This window comes from Nilaparvata lugens, chromosome 3, assembly GCF_014356525.2.
Source record: "Nilaparvata lugens isolate BPH chromosome 3, ASM1435652v1, whole genome shotgun sequence".
Taxonomy (NCBI): Eukaryota; Metazoa; Arthropoda; class Insecta; order Hemiptera; family Delphacidae; genus Nilaparvata; species Nilaparvata lugens.
In genome coordinates, this window is record NC_052506.1 from 14,126,699 (window position 1) to 14,140,086 (window position 13,388).

A 13,388-nucleotide genomic window follows, 5' to 3' on the forward strand; every position below is an offset into this window, starting at 1 on the left:
AAATGAATCTTTTGTATTTATCCTGCCTGCTATTCATTAACTGTTTGCCAGAAAAATTTCGGATCATTCTTACTTTCATTTATCCTACTTCGGTAATAATCTTTTTTGGCTATCCTTATCAAAGTATGTAACTCATTCCTAAAGTCCTTAAATTTTCTTTGCAATTGAACATCAGTAGGTTGCCTTCTTAACTGTTTTCCTAATTTATCTCTCTCTCTTATCAAACGAACCAAATCTTGAGTTATCCAAGGCTTGAGTCGCTTACTTTTGGCATTAGGCTTTTTTAATATTTTTTTCGAATTATCTATGGCGTTCGCAATGATATCAAAAAGCTGCTCGCGGACTGATTAACATCATGAACATTAGTTACACTCTCCCAACTTTGCCTTTCCAATTCAGCTATTAAACATTGTTTATTAATGAAAAATTTACCTTGTCCTGAATTACTTTGCTCATTTGTGATAATCTCAATTGCAATTCCGAATGAAAGTGAACAATATCTACACCACAATTGTGGTGTAGATATTGTTCACTTTCATTCCCATTTGAATAATTTACATAAAACTACAGTATTGTCTTCTCTTGAATGATTTATTGCTCAGTTGGGTTGCAGGTATGAATTGAAGTTGCCAGAGACCGGCAGCTGGTAATGGAGTGTATAATGTAGTCGTCGTTAATCAGTGGCGTATAATGGGTATCACTGTCGATAGCTCAATAGATGAAGTCAAAAGCAATGATTTATAAGTTTTTAATGGCGGTTGATGCCTCAGTGTGTGTATTTTCTAATTTAATTATGTGGTAAATGCTTGTTCGTTCATGAATTATTTAAAACGTGCGGCAAGAGTTTGTAAGGCCTATTGGGAAGTGTTGAGACCACATTGTAACGTGATAGGAAGAAGCCGCTTGCATTATTTACCGATACTGTAAAGAGAGCCGGTCCTTCCTATGCTATTCGCCCAAATGACGGTGGCTTTCAAAAAGTCTTCACATTACGCCTGAATAGCGGTAAATGGGATGTAAGAATATATAAATATTTTACAACATTGTGTAAGAATCAGAGCGTAGCGAACACAGTGCTCTGCTCAGCAACGCAGTTAGTAGAAGGGGAGCTCGAAATACTAAATTAATGTGTGTAAAATGAACGGTTGACCCCTTGCTTCTCCGCGTCTGCGTCTGCTCCAAAGTAGGACTGACTACTCCTCACCTTCTCTGCAGCAATAATGCGTTTAAGGGTAGACTGCATTGTGCATTGTTGAGCGCTTGTGGGGATTAAAAAAATATGACTTTGGTATAATTAATTCATAACCGACTTGTATAGGTGAAACCTTGCAGAAACGAGAGCGACACATTAGAATAACAATAGTTTATTATAATATTAAAAGTCGAACATGAATATACTGTATGGAATATTATACTCGTGTAGTTATGGATGGGGAAGGTTTGCGGCATAGTCCACCAAACAATAAGGGCTGTTGGATTTAGCCCTTGTTCTGTTGCCGCTGTCTTTTTCAGCACCGCATCTTCATCGAAAACCTCCGCGTGGGCATTTGTAGCAGTTGGAAACTGGAACTTGGTGCTTCTCTTCCCACAGCCACTTTCCAGTTGCTTCTTTTCATGCTGTCCGCAACCTGGCACCACATGATAACGCTGCTTTATCTCCCGCGTTCTTTTACTGCTCCCCTACTTTTTCCAATGAAAAAATCATATCTGCGCATCACATCTGATGCCAGTTTTGATTGTTTGATCTGATATGCAATAAGGCCTCTCATGAAAGGATTGGAAGGTTCCGTGGTAAGTGCCTCAGGCTAGTTTCTGTTTTTTATAATATTTTCCAATTTGGAAAATATTATAAAAAACAGAAACTAGCCTGAGGCACTTACCACGGAACCTTCCAATCCTTTCATGAGAGGCCTTATTGCATATCAGATCAAACAATCAAAACTGGCATCAGATGTGATGCGCAGATATGATTTTTTCATTGGAAAAAGTAGGGGAGCAGTAAAAGAACGCGGGAGATAAAGGAGCGTTATCATGTGGTGCCAGGTTGCGGACAGCATGAAAAGAAGCAACTGGAAAGTGGCTGTGGGAAGAGAAGCACCAAGTTCCAGTTTCCAACTGCTACAAATGCCCACGCGGAGGTTTTCGATGAAGATGCGGTGCTGAAAAAGACAGCGGCAACAGAACAAGGGCTAAATCCAACAGCCCTTATTGTTTGGTGGACTATGCCGCAAACCTTCCCCATCCATAACTACACGAGTATAATATTCCATACAGTATATTCATGTTCGACTTTTAATATTATAATAAACTATTGTTATTCTAATGTGTCGCTCTCGTTTCTGCAAGGTTTCACCTATACAAGTCGGTTATGAATTAATTATACCAAAGTCATATTTTTTTAATCCCCACAAGCGCTCAACAATGCACAATGCAGTCTACCCTTAAACGCATTATTGCTGCAGAGAAGGTGAGGAGTAGTCAGTCCTACTTTGGAGCAGACGCAGACGCGGAGAAGCAAGGGGTCAACCGTTCATTTTACACACATTAATTTAGTATTTCGAGCTCCCCTTCTACTAACTGCGTTGCTGAGCAGAGCACTGTGTTCGCTACGCTCTGATTCTTACACAATGTTGTAAAATATTTATATATTCTTACATCCCATTTACCGCTATTCAGGCGTAATGTGAAGACTTTTTGAAAGCCACCGTCATTTGGGCGAATAGCATAGGAAGGACCGGCTCTCTTTACAGTATCGGTAAATAATGCAAGCGGCTTCTTCCTATCACGTTACAATGTGGTCTCAACACTTCCCAATAGGCCTTACAAACTCTTGCCGCACGTTTTAAATAATTCATGAACGAACAAGCATTTACCACATAATTAAATTAGAAAATACACACACTGAGGCATCAACCGCCATTAAAAACTTATAAATCATTGCTTTTGACTTCATCTATTGAGCTATCGACAGTGATACCCATTATACGCCACTGATTAACGACGACTACATTATACACTCCATTACCAGCTGCCGGTCTCTGGCAACTTCAATTCATACCTGCAACCCAACTGAGCAATAAATCATTCAAGAAAAGACAATACTGTAGTTTTATGTAAATTATTCAAATGGGAATGAAATTTAACAATATGTACACCACAATTGGGTTCTAGTTATGAGGCAATCTTTTAAAATCATTTCATTAGCTTTTTAATAATAACACCATTATAGAGAAACATTACATCATAGAGAAATTATATTTGAATTCAAAATCTATAGATAAATCTATGAATATTGCTCTTTCATGGCAATACTTTCATGCTCTGGGTTGTAGGATTGTGGCTGATCCAATTTTTTGCTGAGACTGGAGAGATTCTATCATTTGTGGTACTATTTCAGACAGGATAGTATACGGAGTGAGCTAAAGTTTGGAAACGTGTTCATAATATTATATGACAGCTTGAAACATTAAGAAGTTTTCGTTATAGAAATGAAAATGTACCCCTTTAAAAGAGTTTGCCTGGAGTAGCAGTTTACAGATTTCAATTAGCAGCACCTAACTTTCAAATTTTCTCATTAAGACAATTCCTGTTGAAAATTAAATCTAAACTATTGGTTTTTCAAAATTCAATTTATTCTGGATTTTTCACTTAGTTGGATTTCACATGTGACTTGCATGGAATAGGGTACAGAGTTTGAGTTGCTCATTATATATGGAACTTCGCTGACATGGTACATCTACATTTGCAACACTTCTAGCCCTATCATATCCGGGGATGAAGAACCAGCAGTTCCACACACTCACCTTGGTTCTGAAAACAAGCTTAGTTGGGGACATTTAAGGAAGTACAGATAATAGCTGTTCTCATCCTGTAGAATTTGCATAGCTACATTTATTGTTGCTCGAAATCGTCATTTAGGAGAAATAATCCACAGTATATTATATTTAAAATGCTATGAAAGTGAATAATGTAGAGAGTTTCTATAGAGTTTTTCATTGGAATCATTTTTTGATTTCAAACAACCTCAACAATCATGTTTTTCTCAGATGACAGCTAGCAATACAGATTTCATTCATTCTTTCATACAATAAGAACATCATCAAAATGATAGGGAGAGTAAAAATAAGGTTACCTTGTGCTATTCCTCTCCCAAATTTGGATAAGGTTACACATAGTCCGAAATAGGTCAAGTCTTGTAGTTGTTCACTTCACAAAATTTTCAGATCTAAAATATGTTCAGAAAGTAGATTTTCAAATTAAAATGCTTCAAAAACTAGAACAGATATTCCACATTATTATCTCTTATAATCTCATTATTTGAATGAGTTTGAAGGATAATTTTTGTGAAACATTCAATAATGCAAAAGATATTTCTAGTTTATCCCAGGTGTAAGTTGAAATCGTTAGTTTCCAGCTGATCTTTGCAATGCTTTTTGACAGTGTTACTTGGCTGCAGCTTCCATACATCGCCGGTGGCTGTAACAATTCAAAGAGATCTCACACCATCGCCACCTTTGCGCATTCTTCTCACTCCCTCCTCGGTCCTCCGCCTCATCATCATCTCCTTCCATCTTTGCTTTGGAAATGGGATGCTTTGTGTGCTCTCACATCTCACAATACATGCTTTTCACAAAATTTCAGTCGCACAATAGGCGACAACAAATAACGGTATTCAAACAAGTAATCTGCACACCCAGCACAGCTCAGAGCAGCGCACACCTCGGATGCTTCTTTTCTCCACCGAGCCAAGCATCATTCCATTGCAGCCTCATATGAAAATGCCTTTTCTCTTCCTGTTCAAAATTTATCGTGGCATAAAGTATTGAACAAGAATTGAAATGAAATAAATAGCTCTTTTGTAAGTTATTGTTGTTCATGTGTAGAGCTATTCCAGAATAGCATTTTTACAAAAATATTATAAGGGATCTATGGTCATTGGGGCAGAGGCTTCGGGGGCTCTCCTAAATTCGTCTCATAGATAAATATTACCTTTGAAAATTTCAGCATATCATTTCACATAATCATCCATATTATTATGTTTATTTATTTATTCAAGGTGATACACATACTATAATTAGGAAAGAAAAAACAGGCAATTGCCCAAAACTTCTTCAGTTCCTGGATTTTCACATATTAAAAATAGTCCAAACAATTAGTGTTGTTAATTTTCCCCCACACAATATTAAAATACTAAAGTTATGACTGCCGAGTGATACCCTTAAGCACCGTTGACCTGAAAACTATTATTATTATTTTTATGTTTATACTGCAATCATATACATTTTTTTTCATATTTTACTTTCAATTCCAAACTATATTAAAGTATCATAATTTCCTTAATTCAAACCAGGGTATTTTTACTGTATGATTTAGTTCGACTCCTCCTTGCACAAATCATTCACGCAGGGAGTATATTCTTTATATTTATTATTGTTACACTATTATTTTGTAAATATGTATTTTTTGATGAATAAATTTGAATTTGAATTTTGAATGGTCAATTTAGAATTGAAAGGTGATATCCAACCAAGTTCATCTCCTTATAACACGGGTTCACGAAGATATAAACTTCAGACTTATCTAGATTTTTCTAACTCTAAACTTCTACATACAACTAATGTAACATTATTATAACTCCAATAATAATTTTCACAATATGAACTACTCTGCTCAGAATTCACCAGCCTCTCAAGTTTCAACAGACATCCCAGATGGCAAAAGAGAGGGTTTGATTTTCTGGAATGCTATAGAAGAATTCACACGTCAAGTTGGATATTTGTCGAAAGAGAAAAAAGCTTTGGGACCAACAGTGCAGAGAACCAGGACTCAGTCGATGTTATTTTCATATTCTGGTATAATTCATGTTATTCATCTTTGCAGCCATGACTGTATCGCATGACTTCCACAACGATTTATTTCATCGAATGGATAAAAATCAAGTTCTAGAACTAGAAATTTTCAATTGTCGTTACTCTAAGCAATCACTTCAACGATTTTTATGATTGAATGAATATAATGTTTGTGAATCTTGTACATGACTATTCATCATAAACAGTAAATGCAACTTCACTAGAATATCCAGGTTGCTTTTAACACATGAATAGAAACGTTCCTTGCTGCTTGAACTTAATTTAGTGGTTTCATGTTCCCTTACTTTTCCAGAATAGCACTTTTTCTATAAAAATATTATAAGGGAGAGAATGCATTTATGGTCAATTTAGAAATTGAAAGACGATATCCAACCAAGTTTATCTCCTTATAAAACGACTTCTCGCAGATATAAACTTCAGACTTATCTAGATTTGAATAGAACTTGTGAAAATGTCGTTATAGTAACCAAAAGATCATAATTTCGATCCTGATCGACTATCAACGTTATACGGGAATAGAAATACTTTTTTTCTAAACATTCTCAAGATTTATGTATTCTGTCAACACATTTATGTCCACGCTATAGATGATAAGTTCAGTAAGGCTGTAATAATATGTAAATCATGCAGAACAGAGGTAATAATGTAACCGGGAGCTATTATATCCTGAACTGAAACGAGTATCCATTACACGATACTTATGTCGAGCACGCTAACCAGCCTTATTACCATAACCAATACCTAACTATCATTTGCCAGCAATTATTGTTAATCGGAAAAGTTATTGGAGTAAGAAACCCTACACTCCCTATTACTCTATCATCCCCTCGACAAACACACATAACGTTTCTCACAATATTATATTCAAGCCAGGTATAATAGTTGTACGACTCTCCAATGGAGTATTCTCCTTCTTATCATTCAAACGATTGATAGCATCATAAATACATCTAATATAGCATCGTGAGTCAAATGAGATGTATAACCTTACTGAGTACTACACTGAACATCCTCACTTAACGATGAAGTAATTGTGATACGTTTTATTACATTCTTACTAAACATAAAATCAATTCAGATTTTTAGGACTGAATATTTTAGTTTTCATAGTCAATGAGTTTCCTTGAATGTCGATTTATACACTTGCATGAGGGAAGCTTGTGATATCATAGAGTCATATCCACGTAGTGGCTGTCCTCCCAGCTTGAAAAAAAATTGTTCACCTAACGACAGCTGAACCTGAAGGAGTTTCAGAGTACATTTTCTATTGCTATGAACAACAATAAGAGGAGGAGGGCACACTCAAAATGGGGAATCATGATGTCTCGATTATCGTCGATTGCAATACACTCAATCCAATGTAAAGTTCTAGGACGTTCAGTGCTCTCTATAACATTTTCAGGATACCCATAATAGGAATGCTTAATATCATTTATCTTTCAAAAATTCCCCAAATATCAACTTTTCTAGGAATGCAATAATACAATGGAATAGGGGCGTCAACCTAACTAGAATGGAACAATGTGTTCTTGAAGTAGAATGTCAAGTTTGGAGCCTAATGGTGTGGAAGAAGAGGGAGTTTCAGAATACATTTTCGAGGATATATACAAGGAATAAGTGATATTTGTAGGCGAATCCATTCTGCTTCCAAGAATCAACTAGCAAAGTCTTTTCAACACTATAAGTTATTAAGGTACTTTTAAGTAGTCACTGAAAACCATTGAATCGATGAACACTGGAAAAGAACACTTCTAATAAATGATAAATACAGATGCTATTATTGTCATTATGTTCATAAATAATTTTAATGATTTGTGTTTTGTGATTATTGAATGAATAAATGAATAAATATTAAATTGTGTGTCGACACATGAGACACACGTGTCCTCTTCTCTTCTGCTCATTTGAACAATGAGGTCCCTTATCAGCTATATAAAGTCAAATATAACACCCTTATCAGATATAATAGCGATCGCTAGGTTAACAAAATTATTGGAGTCACTGTGTGGACCACACCATTTCATTCATCCTCCTTGGGCTTTAGGTATCTGCTGAGTGAATGATGTAAAAACAATCGATTTCTATGGTTAGTTGTGAGATCAGTAGTGGAGCTGATTATACGTACCATATTTTTGGCAGTCACATCAGCAAGAGGCTTGAACGCATGATACAAAACCAAATTCGTTTTAAAATATAGTTCGAACTGGAAGTTGAGTTCCTCTGGACTACTTAAGTATCTCAGCAGTCCTTCAATATCCATGATTGATTAGATGATTATTATTGTAGTTTTCGTTTATTCATTTTAGTTATTTGTATATAGAAATTAATTCCTCAGTACTCATTTATGGAAATTTAGTTCAGGACTGCCTCATTGTCATAATTTTCAATGGGAAGAATAAGAAAGGATGAAGATCAAATGATAGAACAAAAAATGAACATAAAAAGCCAATAATGAATGAATGAATGAGAAGATACAGAGTACCAACCGAAGCTCTAAATACAGAGAGATTCCATTGAACAGTAGATTGGATTGATTCACAAGGAGGAGCAGTTAGTATTGTGTACAAATATGATCTGATTGCATGAATTTATCCTGGATGATGGCGTTCATTACTCTAATGATGACCTCTTTCATTTATAATAACGGAAATATATGCATGAGCTTATTATGTATGAATAAATATACTGTATGATTCAGCTAAAAACGAAGGATTTCATCTAATTAAAGTAGCCTGAATATCAAATCCTCATGACTTGAAAAACGTTTTTATAACTATTTTTCTGTTTTTAAAATTACTGCCAACATCCCACGAATCCTCGTATAGTAGTAACAGAAGGAAACAACAATTTCAGATGAGATCAAATTAATTGGAGTGGCAAGTACAAAGTTCAATGCATGGTTTTGCTCTTGGTCTCTGAGACCATTGCCAGAGAATTCATCAAAGGATAACATAGATGGCCTTATGCATAAAAGTAAGAATATGGAATGTAGCTCTCTCTTGTTTTAATCAAGTCTAGTTGATACCACTGAATAAGGACAGAATACTCTAATGAGGTAGTGGACTTAAAGCATTTTAATATAGAAAACGTGAGTTGCTTGTGCAAAAACTTTTTGGTCTACTAATTACAACTTGAAGAATCGCATAGACTAGAAAAAAGGGCCACTAATTAGATATTTTCTAAATTATTTTAATTGCATACTTTTTCATTTATGTCTGTTCACAGAGATTAGCTAGAAATCTAGGTTGATATGTATTTCCCTGATTGCTATATATTTATATGAAAGTGTTACTCTCAGTAATGATGTTTATTACAGGCTATTCCAGTTAATTTATTACGGTATGAGTTATGGAAATGCATACATTCAAAAAAGCTTTGCACCGAATGAGATGAGACACCAGTGCAGTGTAACTCAAAGCAAAAGTCCTAGCATCCCTACAATGAATATAAATTGACATTCCATCCTTTCACAAAGTAGAACTCGATTAATGAGTGTAGGCTAATGAGACCACTATTAACTACTATGAGATTGAGGCTGCAGGAACTTGTATAAGCACAATAGTGGAAAATTTCGGTTGCCTCCTGTTGAAATTCCGAGTTGAAAGACTTGACAAATTCAGTTTTTCTAGAACATTTAGAGAATACCTTTTCATAACTCCACATAACTTCCACATAACATCCACATAGCTTCTATCAAATTTCATAAAGTTTCAGTAATCCGTTGAACGTTTCATATTATGAATTCCATATTTGTGATTGAATATGATAAAAATTATTCCATCCCTGCTATAATTCATTCGTGAATTCCCATTCCCATTCACAAATGTCATAGATCTGTTGGTGGAAAAATCAAAGTTTCACTTACGAAAGAGTTGGTTCTAAATCAACGGAAAAAGCTTAGCCTAAAGAGCTACATGATGAGTACTTTTAAATAATGAGGTTGAATCATTCGAAATGTAGGTACATTTTTACCACAGGCTCAAGGAGTCTTCATATTCAAAAATTGGTGAAATGAACTTTCAGTCCCATATGAACATAATTTTTAGTCCCTACAGAACTCCTACTGTAGGAAACTGCTCCACACACGAATTAATGATTATTGGATTATATCATCTTAGCTATACACGAGTCGATCAAGCAAGTCGGTCACGAGTCTTGGTACCACATATTGTTCTCCAAATGCAAGAATTGAAATGAAATATTTAATTGTATTGATAGTAGCTAGTACGTATTGAACTGGGAAGGGCCAAATTTGTGCGACTATTGCTTTTATAAACGTTGTAGGAAAGGTCATCAATACGGTTCCATACTTCAATCAGAATAGTGAACTGCATATAAAAAAAAACTTTTCCAAACATAAAATACAAATTTTCATGCATTCCAGTTATTAAAATATAGCAATGAAACGTTTTCAATATTATTCACGTGTGAAGTTAATAAGCTGAAACAGAGGAATGATTATTGAAGATTACTGAATAAATTGGTTATTACTCCAATAGACTGCATCTTAATTATTATTCTTGTATAATCGAAAATAGGCTGTATATACAAGATACAAGCGATTCATGAGTATTCTCAACCTTGTATTATCGCGACAGTGGTTTGATATTGGAATTGAATTCCAAATGAAATTGAATAGAGAACATCAATAACATCTTCTGGCCTGGTAAATGTAAAACATAGAAACTATATATTTCGATACAATTTGCAACAAAGCGCTATACAATAGATGTTCATGTACTTGAATGGTCGGCTAAGATCAAAGTATTGACAACGTTTGTTTGTGGAAAGTGTAAAATCAGAAATTTGTGTTTGGTACAAAGAAAGCTAGCCTAGGACAGACGTCTGGCTCCTTGGAAAAGGTCCTTGGAAGACAATAATATAATGTGCAAAACAAAAGGCAGAAGGGCAGTATTCATTGAACAATGGAGCGTTGACAATTATTATCTAGCCAGGTAGTAATGACCTACAAGTCTTTTCAGTCTTTTGAAGACAAACAGTATTCAGTAAACATCAAAGTCCCCCGATTTCAAAACCCAGTGAAGAACTGGAGAGCTATATACAATTCGCTGAAACAAAAAGCGTATCTCATTCTAAGGATCGTTCAAAACAAAACGTGACGAAAGTCCAGGAAAGGTATTTAGAGATGGCCTTTCCAAGTAGAAGCCACTATTGTCAAACTGCACACTTTTCTCTCTGAATCCTCTGAAAGTTCAGCCTCAAAATGACAAGCTGTTTTATAACAGGAAGGGCCATTGTCAACGTTTCTTCAACTATTCAACTATTATTTATTTCCAATCCACACTATTCTCTCCAAGAAATCGTTGAATGCCTGCGGCGTTTTTGACACTCACCAAAGCATTGAAATAACACTATAGAGTTCTGAAAAGCTCTGAACAAGGGTGCTCAGGTGTTGGTGTATGGGCGAAATCCAGATTTTTCCAAGAGGATACTATATCACTGTCGAATTATTGAATATGTCTTGGCCATGGTTTGATTTGAAGAGAACAGCAAAGACCTGCTTCACTTGTTCAAGTTCAACGAATCTCTAGAGTGTGTATTATAAATTAAGGCTCAACGCATTTTTGGGCAAATGCCTGTCGTTTTTACCTGAATTGTATGTGTATAGGAATGAATTAATATAATATTTATGAATAATAAATATAATATAATATAATATAATATTTAATATTTATCGTGGTCGTCATGTTATTTTCTCCAAACCTTTACGAATATTATTGTAGGTTATTTTATTCATGTTTTACCTGAATAATTGTATAAGTATATATGAATAAATATGATACATTAGGATGCCTTCATGTCGTGGTCGTGATGTTATTTTCTACAAAAAAAACGAATTATTATAGGTTTTTGTTCATGCCATAACGCATTGTTTCGCAAGGTTTCAATGATTTTCATCTTGGTGAAACCTATTACACAACATCTTTCTCCACACCTTTTTCATTCTACGTTCAAATTAAAACCTCTCTCCAAATCATCATTGTAAAAACTTCATTGAGGTGTAAATTTGTTATTGTCGGATATAATGAAGCAATGTCTCCTTTAACAAACAAGCAAAGCTGCATGAAGTGCTTCACGCATGGGTGAGAAATCCCACTCCCAGGGTAATGATTAATGTAGCTGTAACTATCAATGTAATATAAGTTTATAAAGGTTGAATGGTGTGCAATAAAACTGGTTGTAGTGTTAATTGCTTAGGATTGGAGTTACACAGACGCCGCTTGGATGAAAAAAGATAGTGTTTTTCATAGCTACTATTCATTCTGTTCTTCACACTTTTGTCTTGACAAGTCTAAACCCCCAAGAAATATAAAATCTTTGTACAGTGAGGAGAATACTAGTCATTAAAACCTCCAGCAGTCCGTCAACTCCAATGATACGACCTTTCTGGAATGATCTCTTCTCGCTCACACTTCTGTACCGGATAAAATGATGATTGTTATTGTTACCAACTGATTGTTACTTCTTTGCCGGTCCAACAATAGTAACCACTGGCTGTACAATGTCTTTCATCTTATTTCTGCTCCGATGGCGCCTATAAAACGTACTACATTTTGTTGAAAGTATTTTAATGACTCACTTAATGAAGTTGTAAATGTCTGTAGACATTTTGATTCGACTTTTTTGAATCGGTTTGAAAAGAAATCGTGCAGTCAACTCACATGTACGGTTGCACGCCTCCTAATCTACTAATCTGAACAACGGTGGTAGTTCTCCCAGAATAATCACCATCGCGGAAGCTGGCCACCACAATGGCAGGCGTATCAACAATAGTAGAACATATTCAATTGTGTAGTATAGTTCAAGGCATTGTTGGGAGAGTGATGCATCATCCAAATAATAGCCTATATCATTACTCTAGAAATCTCATTCTTCAAAGCAGAGGAGAATAAGAACAATGCTATTGTGAGACCTGGGAAAATAACGGGTTTGGTCATGAGAGTTTAGAATTTAGCTTTGAAAAATTATTTTTCAAAGCTAAAAGCAATTAACGATTTTTAAAATTTATAGATTTTATTCAGGAAACCTTAACAAAAAGTTTCTAAAACAAAAGGTTTAAAGGTTTAGTTCTTGAGTATGTATGGGATACTGAAGGGTGCCCCCCCCCATTAGATGTGAGAACATAATGTTCATTATGTTCATAATGTTCATCATTCAGCTTCTACCCCCTCCCCCTATACATCACCTCAGTAGTAATTTTTAGCACTTTTAGGACCTTTTTGGGACCCCGCCCACCAAGAATTTCAAGGACTGCGTCCAAAAACCCCCATATGGGTGCATAACCACTGCAATAATAACAGGGTTTTCAATATACTATTGTAAGCAATTATACAAGATAACGTCAAGGTATTTTCACCTACTTTGAAGAATATTAGTCCGCTGTACTAAAATAATCAATACATTATTTCTCATTGTTTGTCCAGTCTTGGAACTTTTGTATCACAAACGATCTCATAAATCAACAAATAATAACAAAGTATATTACATTGAAAATAA